The 20865-nt window shown below is 53.9% G+C and overlaps 1 protein-coding gene across 1 annotated transcript in view; it reads right to left on the bottom strand.

The window, feature by feature from the left end:
* Positions 1-19947, bottom strand: part of LOC144807660 (uncharacterized) — a 225543-nt gene extending 205596 nt beyond the window's left edge. The window contains exon 1 of the mRNA XM_078673290.1: positions 19825-19947. The gene's annotated coding sequence lies outside the window, so the exon portion shown is untranslated. The remainder of the gene's footprint in view (positions 1-19824) is intronic.
* Between the last annotated feature and the right edge of the window lie 918 nt (positions 19948-20865).

Raw genomic sequence — 20865 nt, 5'->3', positions numbered from 1 at the left:
CGGTTCTCCTCCTCCACCGGGGCTTTAGACGCGCCGGTCTCTGCCTCACCCGGTCCCCCATCTCGGGACCGGGCCTCGACATGGAGCCTTCGTGGCTCCTGGATAAATCAGTATCCGGGGCTCCCTCCTGGTCACGGGAGCCCCGCAACGCTCGCACCACTGCCTGATTCCGCCTCGTTCCCCGGCGGGGGCGGGACAGGGGAATCCCCTCGGGCCGGCAGCCAATCAGGGCGCGGCCTGGGGAAATCGTCATCAGGGAATCCCGGGCCGGCCAGCCAATCACGGCGCGGCCCCGGGAAGGCATCATCAGGAGGCTCGGCCTGCTGGACCAATCACAGCGCGGCCCGGGCGGGCGGCTGCTTTCCCCGGCTTCTCCTCGACCCACGGCTGCGGCGGTGATCCGGGGACCATACCGGGTGGGCACCGGCTGACGAGCATGAAGTGCTCAGGGCGCGACAAGGGCGACAAAGCGCCAAGGTGCGCTAGGGGCAAAATAAACGGTTATTTGCGGTGTGGGCAGCCGCTAAGGAAAAGGAAAGCGCTCCCAGCGCTTTAGCAGGAATTACAGCGCTTCCAGGCGCTAGGTGAAAAGTGAAGCGCTCCTAGCGCTATATGTCAAAATAAAGCGCTCCCAGCGCTGCAGGAGAAATCAAGCGCTTCCAGGCACTTGGAAGCCCAGAAGTCCAGCAAAAGTACCTCTGGCATCCAGGAGCTGGGCAGGGCAAAGAAGCCCCACAAGTCCAGGGACAAGCACAGCAGAGAAAAGTCCTCCAGGGCATCAAGGCAAGGCAGAAAGACCCCAGAGGGAGAAGGCATCCAGGGGCTGGGCAGGGCCCAGGGGAGGCAAGTCTTCCCCCTGGGCCCAAGCAGCAACACGCCCCTGGTAGTTTCAAGTTGGCAAACAAGAACATTTTTTTTTTTTTTTTTTTTTTAAATCTCTTTATTAGCATCAGATTGGTCCGTGCAAGCATACAAATACACAAGAAATTGTCGACAATAAAAACGTTAATGATCGTTATACAAAAGAAGTACATGGATGACTAGACCAATGACATTACAGGTAGTGTAGCACATTCTAGATTCTTATTTTCACTTTTCCATACCTGAAGGAAAATTGCACACGCGGTATAAAGAGATACAACTTTTCACAAACAAAACGAAAACAAGTGAGCCTTCATGACAGACAGAGCGGCAAGCAATACACCTAGTGACTAGTAAGATGGCATAACCAGAGGCATAGGCAGACGAGGGTAATTAAAACGACAAGCGTAAGGACTAGGGCGAAGCAACCACCCCATCCGGGGCAAGGCGTGCAAGGGAACTGAAGAGGGAGACGCCCCGGCCCCAATCAGCACACAGTCCAAAATCAGCAGCTCACTCATAACCCACTCCAGTAGTGTGTGGACGTGAAGCCCTGCAGACCCCAATAGGCAGCGCACTGGTGGTGCAGCTACAATCACCTAGCCCACCCCCTCTGGGACAATTGAGCTAGCAGCCTGGGAGTGTGTATCCCGTGTAATCTTGCTAAGATACTGTCGGTATGGGCCCCAAATGTCAAGTGGGCGTGAGGCTGTAGGAATCTGGGTGGAATATTCCACACTATTGGTGTTACATTGGGCAAGGCTGCGCATCCAATTCACGGAAGTAGGGATTCGCCTGGACCCCCAAAGTAAAGCAATTTCCCTTTTCGCCAGCAAGAAACCTATGGCGGCAAGCTTACGCGTGGCCCGGGGGAACTCCGCGACATAGCCAAGCAGTGCAATTTCCGGCTTATGTTGCAGTTCGCACTCTAGAATGTCTCCCAAAATGTGGTGTACCTGTAGCCAGTAAGTGTGCAGTTTCGGACAGGTCCATGTGAGATGTGCAAAATCGGCATGGGGAGCTTTGCATTTAGGGCAGTGATGAGGTCTGTTTGGATCGATTCTGTGGGCCAGCGCCGGAGTGAAGTATAGTCGCCTCAAAAATTTGAAATGAATTAGTTTATGTCTACTGTTAATAGAGACCTCTTTAGTGGAGCGGCAACAGGCATCCCATTGGGCATCTGTGATGGGGCCGCCCAAATCAAGCTCCCACGCCGCCCGAACCCTCGCATCCGAAGACGGGAGGGCCGCCACACAAAGTCCATACAACCTGGAGACCATATGGGCTCCCGTTTGCGACTGGAGTAGAAAAGTCAGTGCTGTCATTTCATCCGGCGGCAATGGGAACGACGGAAACTGCGCTCTAAGCAGGGACCTCAGTCTGGTCAGGACAAAGGAATCCATAAATGTCCGTTCCGTGAACCGTGGATCCTCGGACACAGAGAAAACATGTCCGTCCGGAAACAGATCTCCTATTGTGGTGAGCTGGTATTTGGCCAGCGTTCTGCAGACCACCGCTTCCGCAGTGATGGGGAGCCAGTGAGGGTTAGGTAATGGAAGAGCCGGGGAATACAGTACGTCCAGCTGGAGCAGTCTACGCACCTGCATCCAGGCCCAAGATGTAGTGGACACAGTTTGTATGTCAAGGGGGTCACGCGGAAAGCCTCCGGGCAAGATCGAGTTGAGGGTAAGTGGCAGCACCAAGTCTGCTTCAGGTCTCAAATACGGGATCCGAGCGTCCGGGTGAAACCAAGGGTGTGCATATGCGCACTGCGCGACCAGGTAATAAATATAAAAGTCCGGCACTCCAAAGCCACCTCGCTCATAAGGCAGCGTTAAAATGCGCCAAGAAACTCGCGGCCTTTTATCCCCCCACACTAACCGCAACAACAATGAGCGGAGCTGCGTGAAGAAAATCCGAGTGAGCGGGACCGGTATGTTATTAAATAAGTACAGAAAGCGGGGAAGAATGATCATTTTAATTATGGCGATACGGCCGGCCATAGAGATAGGGAGGCGAATCCAACGTGCAATATTATCCTCCAGAAAGTCCAACGCCTGCCCATAGTTAAGACGAATCATGGATACCGTTTCTAGATGAATGTGGATACCCAGATATTTCACCGAGTCTGTATTCCATTCCAGCGGGAACGGGCAGTCCCAGCGAGCAGTGGAGGGGGTGAGCGGAAAGATCTCAGATTTATGCCAATTAATACGAAGACCGGAGTACCTCCCAAAGCGTTCCACCTCAAGCAGCAAAGGCGACAGGTTGGTCTCCGGAGACCTGACATACAGAATGGTATCATCAGCGTAGAGGGAGACGAGTAACGGGCCTGTCCGGAACTGGAGCCCGCGGTGCAGGTGGCGCTCCTTAAAATGACGTACCAAAGGGTCCATGGCTAGAATATATAACAGGGGGGACAGGGGGCATCCCTGCCTGGTTCCCCGGGAAAGAGGGAAGCTATCAGAGAGCGTGCCATTAAGGCGCAGTCTCGCTCTGGGGGCAGTATAAAGCAGCTCGACTGTGGAGACAAACAAGGACGGCATGCCCATGCGGTGCATGACAGATAGAAAGAACGACCATTCTAAGGTGTCAAATGCCTTCTCGGCGTCTAAAAACACCGCAGCTGCCGGCGTAGTCGGCTCAATTTTGTGAAGAACAGAAAACAGCGTCCGCAGATTAAAGGAGGTGGATCTATGGGGAACGAACCCGGACTGGGCTGGCGAAATGATAGACTCCATAAGTAAAGATAGTCGGGTGGCAAGGACTTTCGCCAAAATTTTATAGTCAAGATTGAGCAGGGAAAGGGGCCTGTAGGAACCGCACCTAGTGGGGTCCCGATCCGGTTTGGGAAGTAAAATGATAACGGCCTCCCGCAATGTGGGTGGCAGAATCCCTGTCTCGAGTGACTCCGCATACACCTCAATCAGGCGAGGTACCAGTTCCTCCTTGTACTCCTTATAGAAGTCAGCTGAAAAGCCATCTAGCCCCGGCGCCGACGAGCCTTTCAATGCATCAATGGCTTCCACAACGCTGTCCGGTTCAATAGGCATCGCCAGAAAGTCCTGCATGTGTTTTTCCAGGAAGACCATAGAGATTTCATTAATATAGGGGCCAGGGTCGCGACAGTCAGCCGATAGTCCCGAGGTGTACAAGTCCTTGTAGTAGGATAGGAAGGCATCGCAGATGGCAGGGGTGGTCTGATGACGAGCTCCCTGATCATCTACCATGTCCGAGATAAATGAAGCCTGGCGGGGGGGACGAAGCAGATGGGCCAAGAGCTTGCCAGGCCTGTCTCCTTCACCATACTGCCTAGCCGAGTGTTGTGTGCAGAGATATGTCAGTTCTCTGTCTGCAGTGTCTCTGAACTCTTGCAGCAGTGCCAACCTTTTTGCCTCCACCCCACCATCCGTGTCAGTGAGCGTGTTAGTGTCCAAAGCGGCAATGTCCTTCTCAATACGGGTCAGGGAGGCACGGATGTCGCGCAAAGCCCCTACATGTTTGTTGATGCAAACCCCCCTAATGGTGGCCTTGAAACCCTCCCACAATGTAGCCCAAGCGTCCACTGTGCCCTCGTTGAACTCAAAGTACTCCTCTATGGCAATGCGAATGTCCTCCTTGAAGACCGGGTCAGCTAACGCCCTGCCAGGAAAACGCCATTGTTTCTCGTACCCTCCCAACCTGGGGATGAGCAGGGTCAGCACTATGGGAGAGTGGTCAGACAGAGTGCGCGGGAGTGTCAAATGGTCACTCACGCAACCAGCTACCCCCGGGGAAAGGAGCCAGTAGTCTATTCTGGTGCTAGTGTTGTGATACCCCGAGTGGTGGGTGTAGACGGGTGAGGTGGAATGCAAACGGGCCTCAATGTCAATCAGTGAGTAATGAGCGCACACATCCGCCAGCACAGCACGGGAGCGGGGATTACAATCCGGGGAAGAGGAGGTGCTGTCCCTGGCAGGGGTCATGAGCAGGTTAAAGTCACCCCCCAGTATCATCATATCAGTGTCTAATCTCAGCAAAACATCCTGAAGTCCCCGGAAGAAGGCAGGGGAGTCCGAGTTGGGGCCATATATTCCAACAAAGGTGACCTTAAAGCCCAGAAGCACCCCCGTAACCACAACATATCTGCCATCTACATCCAATATGCTGTCTGAGAGCACGAATGGAACACGTCGATGTATCAGGATTGCAACCCCCCTTGCATATCTGCTATAGCTAGAAAAAAATCTGTGCGCGCCCCAGCTTTTTGCAAAGGAGGAAGAGTCAGCATCCACTAGGTGTGTCTCCTGCAAAAATAGGACATCCACCCCATGCCGCGCTGCATAGTTTAGAACCTGTCGCCTTTTCCTCGTATCATTTAAACCTCGGACGTTCCAAGACATGGAGGTAAGCCTGGAAGGACCAGACTGCTGCCCTAACTTAGCCATTCAAACTCGGTGGAATCGGAAGAAAACATGCGTGTACGGACCTGCCATTCCCTATCGCAAAAAAGGCATCACTTAGGTAGAAAAACAGTGCGAATGCACAAACAACAAGACCAAAGCATAAACAAGCCCATCCCAACCACCCACCACCCAGCCACTCCTCAAGCCCAAGGAGGCTAAACCCACCCTTCCGGAAACAACCTAGAGCAACAAACAACAACAGTTGTCCACTAATGTACCTGTAAAATAAAGACAATGTTAGAGAAAAAAACAATGCGGCTCGCGCCATGGGGGTAGGCGACGCTCCGCCATGCAAGAACCACAACCGGGGCAACGTTCAAATGTCAGCAAGTATGAAAAAAGCACTGCAGAAGTAAAAAAAATAGGAACAGTAGTATCAGATGCAGATTACTGGGGCAAACACTCCGGATCGAGGAGATGGAAAGGTGCTAAGTCAACCCTGTCCGGTTTCGGTAAACAGGTCAGCACTAGCCTGCGAGTCAGTGTGCGGCGGAGACTGTTGAGCAACATCAGATTGTCGAGGGGACCCCCTGTTTTTGTAGGCTCGACAAAATTCCTGTGCCTCCGCAGGAGAGTCAAAAATGCGAAACCTGCCGTCCACGTCCACCCGGAGCCTGGCAGGATACAGCATACCATAGCGCAATCCCATTTTGCGCAAGGCAGCTTTGACACCAGTGTATTTACGGCGTGCATCTTGGACCATGATGGTGAAGTCCGGGTAGAAAGAGAGCACATCTCCCTGCCACCGAACCTCGCCCGCCTCCCTGGCAGCCTTCAGCGCCGCATCTCTGTCCCTGAAGTTCATAAGCCTGGCGATAATGGGCCGGGGCGGCAGGCCAGGGTTAGGTCGGGGCCCCAGCGATCTGTGAGCGCGCTCAACCACGAAGCCAGCGGTAAACGTGTCTCGGCCAAAAAGTTCGATCAGGAGGTGTTCCACAAAAGTGTCAAAGCGTCCGGTAGCTGTCGTCTCCGCCACGCCGATAATTCGGATATTATTGCGCCTGCTGCGCGCCTCTAAATCCTCGTTCTTAATTGCGACGTCTTTAAGGATCTTCTCCACTCGTTCCAACCTTTTCAGCGTCGACGCCGCACCATCCTCGAGGTCGGAAACTCTGGATTCCGCCAGGTCCAGACGCCTATCGTGCAGTTGGATCGTCGCGCCCATGTCCGCCATTTTCTTTTCGAGGGTATCAAAACGAGAATCCAAGGCCTTGAATCCAGCCCTCATCTCACCCATCATCTCAGCAACCATACCCGCAGTGTCTTTCGCTGCCAACTGGCCCCCAGTGTCTACCTCCGCCGCCGGTGAAGCTGCAGAAGCACGTACGGGTGCTGAACTGAAGGTAAGTCGCTTCTGGGTAACATCCTTCTTCACCATGTTGGAAGCAGTGGCGGGCAAATCGCCAGTGGCCCCTCAGCCCCGAAGCCCGCCGCCCGCGCTCCCCGCTCGCCGCCGCCCCACTCGGCGGTCCCCAAAAATCGAGGCCCCGGCTCCCAAGGCCGGACCAGGCCGCAAGTGCCGGTCACGCACCGAGGGGCCGCACCTCCACCCACGGAGACCACCGGGGCCGAGCAGCGGACCCGGGAGAGAACTACAGCGGCCCTAGGGCCGAGGGGGACAGCAAGGGGGCAATCAGGAGACTCACCAGGCGCTCCGCAGCTGCAACGTAACGGCCCGCGAGGCGCAGCCGGCCGCAGCACCACTCAGCTGTTCCGACCTTCCACGTTGTCCCCCGTCCTCCAGATTAGGCAGGCTGCATCAGTAGGCTCCAAGGATCGGCTGCAGGCGTAATTCGTCCTCAGCGCAGCGCCGGATCAGTGGCGAACGGCCCCGGTCATTTCTCGCCCGGCGGAGCTCTACGATCAGGCGGCCATTTTGTTCGCCCGCGTAGCCACGCCCCCCAACAAGAACATTTTTCAAGAGGTGACAGCCTCTTTTTATACAGAGCAATCCTTTGTCTGTAGGTGCAGGGTGGGGGAGAAACCAGTCGCAGCTGGTTCTGGAACACTCTTGATGGCCCAACCACCCATTTCATTCACTGGGGAGGCTAGGGTCGTTAGACACACCACAGGGGGGTGGAGCCAGCATTGTGTGGGGAAAACCCAGCCCATCCAGGACACAGGTACACTCCTCCCACACATCACTCATGCTAATCTCACACTCACCACCGGGCAGACACATCCAGACTTCCTGGAGCCTGGCATGCCAGCCAGCTCCAGGCAATCACGCTCCAGCACCCTCACAGCACACATATCTCAATGTCCAGAAGTAGCACTTCCCTTCTAGACACATACATGCTGCATACACCATCTCGCAGCATTCACTCCCCCGAGTTCACACATACCAAACTTGACCATACACACCTCACGCATCAGGAACTACCAGGGACACAGACATTCCCCATGCATTCCTATGGGAGGGCAGGCCAATCTCACACACGCACTCAGAGAGAGCATGCACTTTACACTGCGCCACAGTGTCAAAGTGCGCAAAGAGCAGAAATCAAGGCAAAAAGTTCAGGGGTGAACCTGCCACAAGGCCCAAGTCCAACAATCAATTTTATCTAAATGGAAATTGAAGTCCCCGAGTACTGTTAATGACTCCTCAATTGCCAGCGATTCCAAAATAGTGCCGAGTTCAGAGAGGAATCCGGAGCGTGCTCCCGGCCGTCTATATAGCAGCAGTCCCCTAAAATTGTACGTGGGGGATAGATGGATATCAAATTGCATTGCTTCGCAAGTGAGCGAGGGTATCGGTGAGGTCCGAATAATATACGTATCTCGAGCTATTTTAGCTATCCCACCTCCTCTTTTGCCCTGTCTATCATATCTATGGACTCTAAATCCACTTGGGACCGCAATCACGAGGTCTGGATCGGACGACTTGTCCATCCATGTCTCAGTCATAAACAAAATGTCAATATTCCTATCTATGACTAAATCTGATATTTCTTGTCTATGCTTTCCTAATGAACGAACATTAGTAAGCGCTATTATCATCCTTTTAGGATGTTTCTGTTTAATACGGTGAATTGTGTTAATCATTAAAGGTATGGTGGCCTCACAATGCATGCATTCCAGAGCGGGAATATCTGAGGTAGACCCTAGGTTATACTTGGTGCATTTATCTGTGGGGGATGGACGAAGGTCAGTCAACATTAGAGGTGAATAGGGAAGGTGGCGAGCTATGCCATGAGGTCCAGGGGTTGTGGCCCTTGGCCCGGTGCGGACGGGCGCAGACGGACTTGCCTTTGGCAAGCTGCCGGCGCGCCCGCTGCGCGGACGGAAGGGCATTGTTTTTTTATACTGTATAGAGGAGGGTGGGAGGCGTCCTGCAACTGGACCGCCAACCCTTCCTCCCAGCAAGATGGCGCCCACAGCCTTTACCCCGCGTTGTTAGCGCCCTAATCGGCTGCGCCGGGGATGGATGGAAGGCATGTGCAGCAAGCCTCGGTGCAACGCAATTCTTGCACTCGAGTGTCCCGTTAGTATGGCAATTTAAAACGGACTGTTAAAATATATACAAATTTTAAAATGATCTTTACCAAAGTACAGGGATAGAATTGTAGATCTACCCCGGCTTCCACCTCAGGGGAGAAATGAGCAAAGTCCTGTACCAAGTAAACACCACCCCTTAAGTATCAGGGAGGGCGGGAGGCGTCCTGCAACTGGACCGCCAACTCTTCCTCCCAGCAAGATGGCGCCCACAGCCTTTACCCCGCATCGTCAGCGCCCTAATCGGCTGCGCCGGGGATGGATGGAAGGCGTGTGCAGCAAGCCTCGGTGCAACGCGATTCTTGCACTCGAGTGTCCCGTTAGTATGGCAATTTAAAACGGACTGTTAAAATATATACATATTTTAAAATGATCTTTACCAAAGTACAGGGATAGAATTGTAGATCCCCCGGCTTCCGCCTCAGGGGAGAAATGAGCAAAGTCCTGTGCCAAGTAAACACCACACCTTAAGTATCAGGGAGGGCGGGAGGCGTCCTGCAACTGGACCGCCAACCCTTCCTCACAGCAAGATGGTGCCCACAGCCTTTACCCTGCGTCGTCAGCGCCCTAATCGGCTGCGCCGGGGATGGATGGAAGGCGTGTGCAGCAAGACTCGGTGCAACGCGATTCTTGCACTCGAGTGTCCCGTTAGTATGGCAATTTAAAACGGACTGTTAAAATATATACAAATTTTAAAATGATCTTTACCAAAGTACAGGGATAGAATTGTAGATCCCCGGCTTCCGCCTCAGGGGAGAAATGAGCAAAGTCCTGTGCCAAGTAAACACCACCCCTTAAGTATCAGGGAGGGCGGGAGGCGTCCTGCAACTGGACCGCCAACCCTTCCTCCCAGCAAGATGGCACCCACAGCCTTTATCCCGCGTCGTCAGCGCCCTAATCGGCTGCGCCAGGGATGGATGGAAGGCGTGTGCAGCAAGCCTCGGTGCAACGCGATTCTTGCACTCGAGTGTCCCGTTAGTATGGCAATTTAAAACGGACTGTTAAAATATATACAAATTTTAAAATGATCTTTACCAAAGTACAGAGATAGAATTGTAGATCCCCCGGCTTCCGCCTCAGGGGAGAAATGAGGAAAGTCCTGTGCCAAGTAAATACCACCCCTTAAGTATCAGGGAGGGCGGGAGGCGTCCTGCAACTGGACCGCCAACCCTTCCTCCCAGCAAGATGGCGCCCACAGCCTTTACCCCGCGTCGTCAGCGCCCTAATCGGCTGCGCCGGGGATGGATGGAAGGCGTGTGCAGCAAGCCCCGGTGCAACGCGATTCTTGCACTCGAGTGTCCCGTTAGTATGGCAATTTAAAACGGACTGTTAAAATATATACAAATTTTAAAATGATCTTTACCAAAGTACAGGGATAGAATTGTAGATCCCCCGGCTTCCGCCTCAGGGGAGAAATGAGCAAAGTCCTGTGCCAAGTAAACACCACCCCTTAAGTATCAGGGAGGGAGGGAGGCGTCCTGCAACTGGACCGCCAACCCTTCCTCCCAGCAAGATGGCGCCCACAGCCTTTACCCCTCGTCGTCAGCGCCGTAATCGGCTGCGCCGGGGATGGATGGAAGGTGTGTGCAGCAAGCCTCGGTGCAACGCAATTCTTGCACTCGAGTGTCCCGTTAGCATGGCAATTTAAAACGGACTGTTAAAATATATACAAATTTTAAAATGATCTTTACCAAAGTACAGGGATAGAATTGTAGATCCCCCGGCTTCCGTCTCAGGGGAGAAATGAGCAAACCGTATGAACCGTGGCCTGGTGAGGACCTGTTATGTTCCATATAGGTACCCATATATAGGTCCGGGTAATATCATATACTTTTACCTTTTAGGATTGAACCTTTACCTAGTTCAAGTCCTGGGTGCAGCAGGAGGGTTTTTCCCTGAACAATAGCCTCCTATAACTTCATCAATGGACTCATACCATATGAATGAATATTCATGAGGGTTCTTGGAAACCAGGTAGAAGCTGCACCACCTGCATAATATCTATGTACAAGGTTCATCCCCTACGTCATGCTCAAATCCAAAAATGGCTAGTACAAGGGACAAGGGACAAAGAAACACTAGATAATTTTTGTATAAATACAGCACATCTTACTGAGTTAAGAGCGAGGAGATCAGGACTTCCATGCCGACACACTGCCGCGAGACGCTGAGGTACCTGCATTCAGACACTCCAGCTCGCAGTGGTCTGAACATCCCTTGCGGGTTGTCCAGTTCGAGACCAGAACGGGGGTCCCACACTCTCTCAATTCAGGTAATGGGGTTTCACTTATCCTAGGAGGATTCTTGGCTTAACACCTACATACATGCTTGGTACACTTAGGTACATCTAGCTAGGATTACATTGTAGGAGTACACATTTTACTGTAATGTATTTTATATGCTGGTATGCATTCATTATTTTAGCAGAATGATAGACATCTATCATCCTTATACATTTCTTTTTTTTTTATCACAACAAAAGTTAAACCTTTATTAATAATCTTCACAGAAAATTATCATGACGCATCTTGTGCAAGCACTGGTAAAGACAACGGATCTTGTCTTGGCAAATTGGTGTGATGATTAATTATTCTTATTTGTTTTATTGCAAGCACAGGCCACAAAAAGAAAAAAAAATTCAGCCACCTGCTTGTAGATTTCCTATTCTTGCATTCAAAATTTTAAAATTAAAGAATTTTCTTTAACGTAGCAGTGTTATCTGTGATGGGTTTTTTTTAAACAGTCTTTATTGATGTTTTACATTAATTCAGCAACCCATACCCCCACCCCTCCCTAGCACAGGCATGAAAATTAAATAAATATAACAACATAAACATAATTATAAGCATAGGTCAGAATGAGAACACAAATTAAACAAAAATATGGTTTGTACAGATCTAAGAAGAAAGTAGTTACATCCTATACATACTTATTTAACCCGTATATTCAATCCATTGTGCTAAGGGGTTCCAAATTTCAAATCCTAACTTCTTCTTGTTTCGACCCTTACGTTTATATATTGCAGTTTCCAAGCTATAAGTCGCCAGTAAGCGTGTTTGCCACTGTTGGAATGTAGGCGGATATGCAGCAAGCCAAGCTGATGCAAGACAAATTCTAAATACAGCCATTGCCACATATATCAAGCCCCTTACATGCGGTGGCCGTGTGTCAACACTTGCCCCAATTACGATTTCGGCGGTGGTTATCTCTATCTTATCTTGAAAGATTTTAGAAAGAAAAGTGGATACCTCCTGTTTTATTATAAAAAGTTCCCTGCAAGTTGCTAACATTTGTATTAAATCCGCTTCTGGTGATGAGCATCGCGGACATTGAGTCCCCTTGCCTGTACTCCACTTAGCTATTTTTTTAAGCGTATAATAAAGTTGAAGTCTTGTAGTATTGTGCCTGTAGTTTTGTTGAGACTAAGATTGATTGACACTGATCGAAACCCATCTGAATAGCGGATTCGGGAATCTCTAATTGATCCTGCCAAATTTGGATATGTTTATCCAAATCATCAGGCAGCATGGTAATCAGATTAGTATAAATTTCCCCAATTTTAATTGTATTATTTTGTATAATCGTTTCCATTAATTGTATTTTTCGAAATGCGGAGTTACCACCACACTTTTTTTAAATAAAATCTCTAATTTGTAGGTATTTAAAAAAAATCACGATGATCCAGACCAAATCTCTTTTTTAACAGATCAAATGTACAAAACCCGATAGAGTTGTAAAATGAACCAAGTGTCGTGATACCAAGCCTGACCCACCGTTTCATGCATGCATCAGAAAAAATCTCAGGGAGGTTATGATTACGATACATGGTTGTGAAATGCGAAAATCAACCAATCCCGAGAATTTTACGTATATTACCCCATGCAATATAGACACCCTTTAGGGTTTTAAACCGAACCTTTTTAAAGTGGCAATCATATATCAAACGCCAAAGATGATTTCGCGTCTCTACACCTAGAATAAGTTCCTGTGGAGTTGGGACCCCACTCAATTCTTCTGATAGCGAGCTTGGGGTTAAGAGTGCTCTGCTATAATTAAGAATAGTCACCCACCAATAAAGTTTAAAATTTGGAAGGGCAAGTGCTCCCCTATCTTTGGGGAGATTGATGAATTTAGTGGCTCTACGAGATTTACTATATCCCCAAATGAAACGAGAAAATATTCCATCAATTTCTTTAAAGATTTGTTGATCAAACATTAGGCATATGGATCTAAAAAAGTATAGGAATTTTGGAAAAAATACCATTTTAATAAGATTACATCTTCCAATAATGGTTAGCTGTAAGTTGTGCAGTTTCTTCAAAGCTTGATCCGTTTGTTTCAGCAGTGGATTAAGATTAATTTTAACCAGGTTATTAAGATTTGAGGTAATATTAACTCCAAGATAAACTGCATTAGTTACTACCCTATTATCACAATAATTAAGTTGTTATTAATTACAATTTGAGTTTTATTTGAGTTCAGTTTATAACCCGAACTACCCCAAAATTCCCGGCCTCTTGTTCAATTAATTTAATGGCTTCCTCTGGATTAGTTGTTGTTATAGCAATATCATCAGCATAGGCTAATGTTTTAGTTGCTCCATTGGGGTCACCATTGGTCTTATAGCTTGATTTTGCTCCAGTTTCCGAATAAACGGATCTATGAATAGGGCAAATAATAGGGGAGAAAAGGGACAACCCTGCCTTTTCCCTCTGGTCACTTTAAAATTATCCGATGCCACACCATTTATCATAACTGTTGTTTCCGGTTTAACATATAACGTATTGCCTTAATAAATGTTTCCCCTATCCCACTCCTTTTACATTTCTAGTGCTTCTAGTTATGTATATCCTCTACTGTCTATTGATTGTCTCAGCACATCTATTTTACACTAGAATAACGACTGTTCATAAAATACATATTGAAAACATCCCAACCGTTTATTCTGTGTATCTATCTAAGAGGATCAGAGTTGTCATGTTTGATAGTTGCCAGAAACTCTTCCCTCCTTGGTAAGAGGAGTTTCCATTGGCACTGTGAGCTAGCTGGAATACAGGCCAACATACCAGACAGAGGTGTCCAGAATCAGTCTGACACCAATCCTATAGTCTATGTTGTCTAAATGCACAGAACCCAGATGACAAGCCAGGACAGGCCTCTATGCCTACACCCCTGGACAGACCTCACCTCCTCTGCACCCCTGGACAGGCCTCCCCTCCTCTGCACCACTGGACAGGCGTCACCTCCTCTCCTCCCCCTGGACAAGCCTCGCCTCTTCTGCACCCCTGGACCGGCCTCAGCTCCTCTGCACTCCTGGATAGGCCTCACCTCCTCTGCACCCCTGGACAGGCCTCTCCTCTGCACCCCTGGACAGGCGTCACCTCCTCTGCACCCCTGGACAGTCCTCACCTCCTCTGCACCCCTGGACAGACCTCACCTCCTCTGCACCCCTGGACAGGCCTCACCTCCTCTGCACCCCTGGACAGACCTCACCTCCTCTGCACCCATGGACAGACCTCATCTCCTCTGCACCCCTGGACAGGCCTCACCTCCTCTGCACCCCTGGACAGGCCTCACCTCCTCTGCACCCCTGGACAGGCCTCACCTTCTCTCCTCCCCCTGGAAAAGCCTCGCCTCCTCTGCACCCCTGGACAGGCCTCTTATCCTCTGCCCCCAGGACAGGCCTCATCTCCTCTGCACCCCAGGACTGGCCTCGCCTCCTCTGCACTCCTCTGGACAGGGCTCTTCTCCTCTGCACCCCTTGGACAGGCCTCGCCTCCTCTGCACCCCCTGGAGAGGCCTCACCTCCTCTGCACCCCTGGAGAGGCCTCACCTCCTCTGCACCCCTGGACAGGCCTCTCCTCCTCTGCACCCCTGGACTGGCCTCGCCTCCTCTGCACTCCTCTGGACAGGCCTCTCCTCCTCTGTACCCCCTGGACAGGCCTTACCTCCTCTGCACCCCTGGACAGGCCTCTCCTCCTCAGTACCCCTGGACAGGCATCGCCTCCTCTGCACCCCTGGACAGGCCTCACCTCCTCTGCACCTCTGGACAGGCCTCACGTCCTCTGAACCCCTGGACAGGCCTCACCTCCTCTGCACCCCTGGAATGGCCTCACCTCCTCTGCACTCCCCTGGACAGGCCTTTCCTCCTCTGCACCCCTGGACAGGCCTCGTCTCCTCTGCACCCCTGGACAGGCCACGCATCCTCTGCACCCCTGGACAAGCCTCTCCTCCTCGGCACCCCTGGACAGGCCTCTCCTTCTCTGCACGCATCCCTGGACAGGCCTCACCTCCTCTGCTCCTCTGGACAGATCTTACCTCTTCTGCACTCACTGGACATTCCTCAGCTCCTCTGCACCCCTGGACAGGCCTCACCTCCTCCTCACGCCTCTGGACAGGCCTCACCACCTCTGCCCCCTGGACAGGTCTCACCTCATCTGCACCCCTGGACAGGCCTCTCCTCCTCTGCACCCCTGGACAGGCCTCTCCTCCTCTGCACCCTTGGACAGGGCTCTTCTCCTCTGCACCCCTGGACAGGCCTCACCTCCTCTACACCCCTGGACAGGACTCTCCTCCCCTCCACCCCTGGACAGGCCTCACCTCCTCTGCACCCATGGACAGGCCTCTCCTCCTCTGCACCCGTGGACAGGTCTCATCTCCTCCTCACGGCTCTGGACAGGCCTCGCCTCCTCTGCACCCCTGGACAGGCCTCACCTCCTCCTCACGCCTCTGGACAGGCCTCACCTCCTCTGCCCCTGGACAGGCCTCGCCTCCTCTGCACCCCTGGACAGGCCTTGCCTCCTCTACATCCCTGGACAGGCCTCTCCTCCTCTGCACCCCTGGACAGGCCTCACCTCCTCTGCACCCCTGGACTGTCCTCACCTCCTCTGCACCCCTGGACAGGCCTCACCTCCTCTGCAACCTCTGGACAGGCCTCACCTCCTCTGCACCCCTGGACAGGCTTCACCTCCTCTGCTCCCCTGGACAGGCCTCACCTCCTCTGTACCCCCGGACTGTCCTCACCTAATCTGCACCCCTGGACAGGACTCACCTCCTCTGCAACCTCTGGACAGGCCTCACCTCCTCTTCACCCCTGGACAGGCCTCACCTCCTCTGCTCCCCTGGACAGGCCTCTCCTCCTCTATACCCCTGGACAGGCTTCTCCTCCTCTGCTCCCCTGGACAGGCCTCACCTCCTCTGCAACCCTGGACAGGCCTCACCTCCTCTGCACCCCTGGACAGGCCTCACCTCCTCTTCTACCCTGGACAGGCCTCTCCTCCTCTGCTCCCCTGGACAGGCCTCTCCTCCTCTGCACCCCTCTGGATTGGCCTCACCTCCTCTTCTCCCCTGGACAGGCCTCTCCCCCTCTGCACCCCTGGACAGGCCTCACCTCCTCTGAACCCCTGGATAGGCCTCTCCTCCTCTGCACCCCTGGACAGGCCTCACTTCCTCTGCACCCCTGGACAGGCCTCACCTCCTCTTCTACCCTGGACAGGCCTCTCCTCCTCTGCTCCCCTGGACAGGCCTCTCCTCCTCTGCACCCCTCTGGATTGGCCTCACCTCCTCTTCTCCCCTGGACAGGCCTCTCCCCCTCTGCACCCCTGGACAGGCCTCACCTCCTCTGCACCCCTGGATAGGCCTCTCCTACTCTGCCCCCTGGACAGGTCTCACCTCCTCTGCACCCCTGGACAGGCCTCTCCTCCTCTGCACCCCTGTACAGGCCTCTCCTCCTCTGCACCCCTGGACAGGGCTCTCCTCCTCTGCACCCCTGGACAGGCCTCACCTCCTCTACACCCCTGGACAGGCCTCTCCTCCTCTGCACCCCTGGACAGGCCTCACCTCTGCAGCACCCCTGGACAGGCCTCTCGGTGAAGGATTTTCATTAAGGACAGAGGAACCTAGAGTTCATTCCACCCCATACAGCGCCTCTGACTCCGCCCTGAGCCTCGGGGCGCTATGCACAGGCTCCGAAGAGAGACACTGCCCCCCTGGACAGGCCTTTCCTCCTTTGCACCCCTGGACAGGCCTCGCCTCCTCTGCACTCCTCTGGACAGGCCTCTCCTCGTCAGCACCCCTGGACAGGCCTCACCTCTGCTGCACCCCTGGACAGGCCTTGCCTCCTCTGCACTCCTCTGGACAGGCCTCTCGTCCTCTGCACCCCTGGACAGGCCTCGCCTCCCCTCCACCCCTGGACAGGCCTCACCTCCTCTGCACCCCTGGACAGGCCTCTCCTCCTCTGCACCCGTGGACAGGTCTCATCTCCTCCTCACGGCTCTGGACAGGCCTCGCCTCCTCTGCACCCCTGGACAGGCCTCACCTCCTCTTCACGCCTCTGGACAGGCCTCACCTCCTCTGCCCCTGGACAGGCCTCGCCTCCTCTGCACCCCTGGACAGGCCTCACCTCCTCTACATCCCTGGACAGGCCTCTCCTCCTCTGCACCCCTGGACAGGCCTCACCTCCTCTTCTACCGTGGACAGGCCTCTCCTCCTCTGCTCCCCTGGACAGGCCTCTCCTCCTCTGCACCCCTCTGGACAGGCCTCACCTCCTCTTCTCCCTCGGACAGGCCTCTCCTCCTCTTCACCCCTGGACAGGCCTCACCTCCTCTGCACCCCTGGATAGGCCTCTCCTCCTCTGCACCCCTGGACATGCCTCACCTCCTCTGCTCCCCTGGACAGGCCTCACCTCCTCTTTACCCCTGGATAGGCCTCTCCTCCTCTGCCCACCTGGACAGGCCTTACCTCCTCTGCACACATGGACAGGCCTCTCCTCCTCTGCACCCCTGGACAGGACTCTCCTCCTCTGCACCCCTGGACAGGCCTCACCTCCTCTGCTCCCCTGGACAGACCTCTCTTCCTCTGCACCCCTGGACAGGCCTCTCCTCCTCTGCACCCCTGGACAGGCCTCACCTCCTCTGAACCCTTTGGACAGGCCTTTCCTCCTCTGCTCCCCTGGACAGGCCTCACCTCCTCTGCACCCCTGGATAGGCCTCTCCTCCTCTGCACCCCTGGACAGGCCTCTCCTCCTCTGCACCCCTGGACAGGCCTCACCTCCTCTGAACCCTTTGGACAGGCCTTTCCTCCTCTGCTCCCCTGGACAGGCCTCACCTCCTCTGCACCCCTGGACAGGCCTCACCTCCTCTGCACCCCTGGACAAGCCTCTAGTCCTCTGCACCCCAGACAGGCCTCTCCTCCTCTGCCCACCTGGACAGGCCTCACCTCCTCTGCACCCCAGACAGGCCTCTCCTCCTCTGCCCACCTGGACAGGCCTCTCCTCCTCTGCACCCCTGGACAGGACTCTCCTCCTCTGCACCCCTGGACAGGCCTCACCTCCTCTGCACCCCTGGACAGGCCTCACCTCCTCTGAACCCTTTGGACAGGCCTTTCCTCCTCTGCTCCCCTGGACAGGCCTCACCTCCTCTGCACCCCTGGACAAGCCTCTAGTCCTCTGCCCACCTGGACAGGCCTCTCCTCCTCTGCACCCCTGGACAGGACTCTCCTCCTCTGCACCCCTGGACAGGACTTTCCTCCTCTGCACCCCTGGACAGGCCTCACCACCTCCTCTGCCCCTCCTCTGGACAGGCCTCACCTCCTCTGCTCCCCTGGACAGACCTCTCTTCCTCTGCACCCCTGGACAGGCCTTACCTCCTCTGCACACATGGACAGGCCTCTCCTCCTCTGCACCCCTGGACAGGCCTCTCCTCCTCTGCTCCCCTGGACAGGCCTCTCCTCCTCTGCACCCCTGGACAGGCCTCTCCTTCTCTGCACCCCCATGGACAGGCCTCTCCTCCTCTGCACCCCTGAACAGGCCTCACCTCCTCTTCCCCCCTGAACAGGCCTCACCTCCTCTGCACCCCTGGACAGGCCTCCCCTCCCCTGCACCCCTGGACAGGCCTCACCTCATCTGCACCCCTGGACAGGCCTCACCACCTCCTCTGCCCCTCCTCTGGACAGGCCTCACCTCCTCTGCTCCCCTGGACAGACCTCTCTTCCTCTGCACCCCTGGACAGGCCTTACCTCCTCTGCACACATGGACAGGCCTCACCTCCTCTGAACCCTGGACAGGCCTCTCCTCCTCTGCACCCCTGGACAGGCCTCTCCTCCTCTGCTCCCCTGGACAGGCCTCACCTCCTCTGCTCCCCTGGACAGACCTCTCTTCCTCTGCACCCCTGGACAGGCCTTACCTCCTCTGCACACATGGACAGGCCTCTCCTCCTCTGCACCCCTGGACAGGCCTCTCCTCCTCTGCTCCCCTGGACAGGCCTCTCCTCCTCTGCTCCCCTGGACAGGCCTCACCTCCTCTGATCCCTGGACAGGCCTCTCCTCCTCTGCACCCCTGGACAGGCCTCTCCTCCTCTGCTCCCCTGGACAGGCCTCTCCTCCTCTGCTCCCCTGGACAGGCCTCACCTCCTCTGATCCCTGGACAGGCCTCTCCTCCTCTGCACCCCTGGACAGGCCTCTCCTCCTCTGCTCCCCTGGACAGGCCTCACCTCCTCTGCTCCCCTGGACAGACCTATCCTCCTCTGCTCCCCTGGACAGACCTCTCTTCCTCTGCACCCCTGGACAGACCTCTCTTCCTCTGCTCCCCTGGACAGGCCTCACCTCCTCTGATCCCTGGACAGGCCTCTCCTCCTCTGCACCCCTGGACAGGCTTCTCCTCCTCTGATCCCTGGACAGGCCTCTCCTCCTCTGCACCCCTGGACAGGCCTCTCCTCCTCTGCTCCCCTGGACAGGCCTCTCCTCCTCTGATCCCTGGACAGGCCTCTCCTCCTCTGATCCCTGGACAGGCCTCTCCTCCTCTGCACCCCTGGACAGGCCTCTCCTCCTCTGCTCCCCTGGACAGGCCTCACCTCCTCTGCTCCCCTGGACAGACCTCTCTTCCTCTGCACCCCTGGACAGGCCTCTCCTCCTCTGCACCCCTGGACAGACCTCACCTCCGCTCCCCACTCAGCCTGAATGCCAGGGGGGGGGGGGATCTGATCCATGGATTCATAAATGCAGCCAAGTGAGTTAGCAGCTCTCCTACCTGAGCAGAAACTTGTCCAGGCTCTCCCCTCCTCCTGGGGCTGGGGGTGAGGTGGGGCAGGGTCAGATCTGGGGTCTGAGGGGGGGTCTGCAGATGAAGGTCGCTGCGGACAGACAGGGCTCCTTCCTCCTCTGCAGCAGGCTGCACACACCAGGAGAGACTGGAAGTGATGTCATCACCGCTGATGGTGCTGTCTCTGCCGCCGCTGACCCGGAAGAGGAAACCCTTCTCCCTTCCATACAATGTGCAGCTCAGTGGGTTTCCATCAGCAGGCGAGGGTCGCCCTCTGGTGTCCGCTGACGGAACCACCGCCTCCAGGCTCCAGCAGGGAAACAAGCATTGGTGACTGTAAAGACCTGGGTTTTTAAATGTCACGGAGGTGTGGACACTCACAGTCCATGACAGGGTATTGTATTGGAAACAAGCATTGGTGCCTGCAAAGGAACAGACATGACATTCATGAGTGAATTTAATTGACGACTTGTATTTCATTCAATGTGTGCAATGTAGACACAGCTGCTGCAATGAGGCTGAGCAGCGTTTCTAATGTTCCTGTTCCTTGGGGTGATTTTTTATATTTGACAGGGCCGTGAATCCCCAAACTTAATCATAGCTGCCAAGGCTTCAGATTGCTGTGGGTAACATTTTCATCATTTCAGTGAAATTATGAGTGACATTTTAATGACTATGAGTGACACTGACTTGCGGCGGGCAAAATCAAGTAATGAAGATTAGGGAAACAGATAAATATCAGAAAATACCCCCATTTCAGCAACAAGAAACTCTAACAAGGTCTTAAAACTGCAGCAAATCAGCAGAAATGGAAGGAGGGCACTAACCGGAGGCAGCAGCATGACTGCAGCTCTCAATGACAGAGACATTTTCCCCCTGAAATAAAACCAAACACATAAGTCCATGGAAAAAGCGAAATATCAGAAATTACTACGCCCTTTAAAACAGTAATAAGCTTTGTAAAGACGTTCAAGCTTCTACATATCCCCTGAATTGCAAACTTACTAACCTACAGCCCCTTTCTAAGAT

This window comes from Lissotriton helveticus, chromosome 1_2, assembly GCF_964261635.1.
Source record: "Lissotriton helveticus chromosome 1_2, aLisHel1.1, whole genome shotgun sequence".
NCBI classification, from domain to species: Eukaryota; Metazoa; Chordata; class Amphibia; order Caudata; family Salamandridae; genus Lissotriton; species Lissotriton helveticus.
Note: the sequence above shows the minus strand (reverse complement) of the source record. Positions and strands in the feature narration are given on the sequence as shown.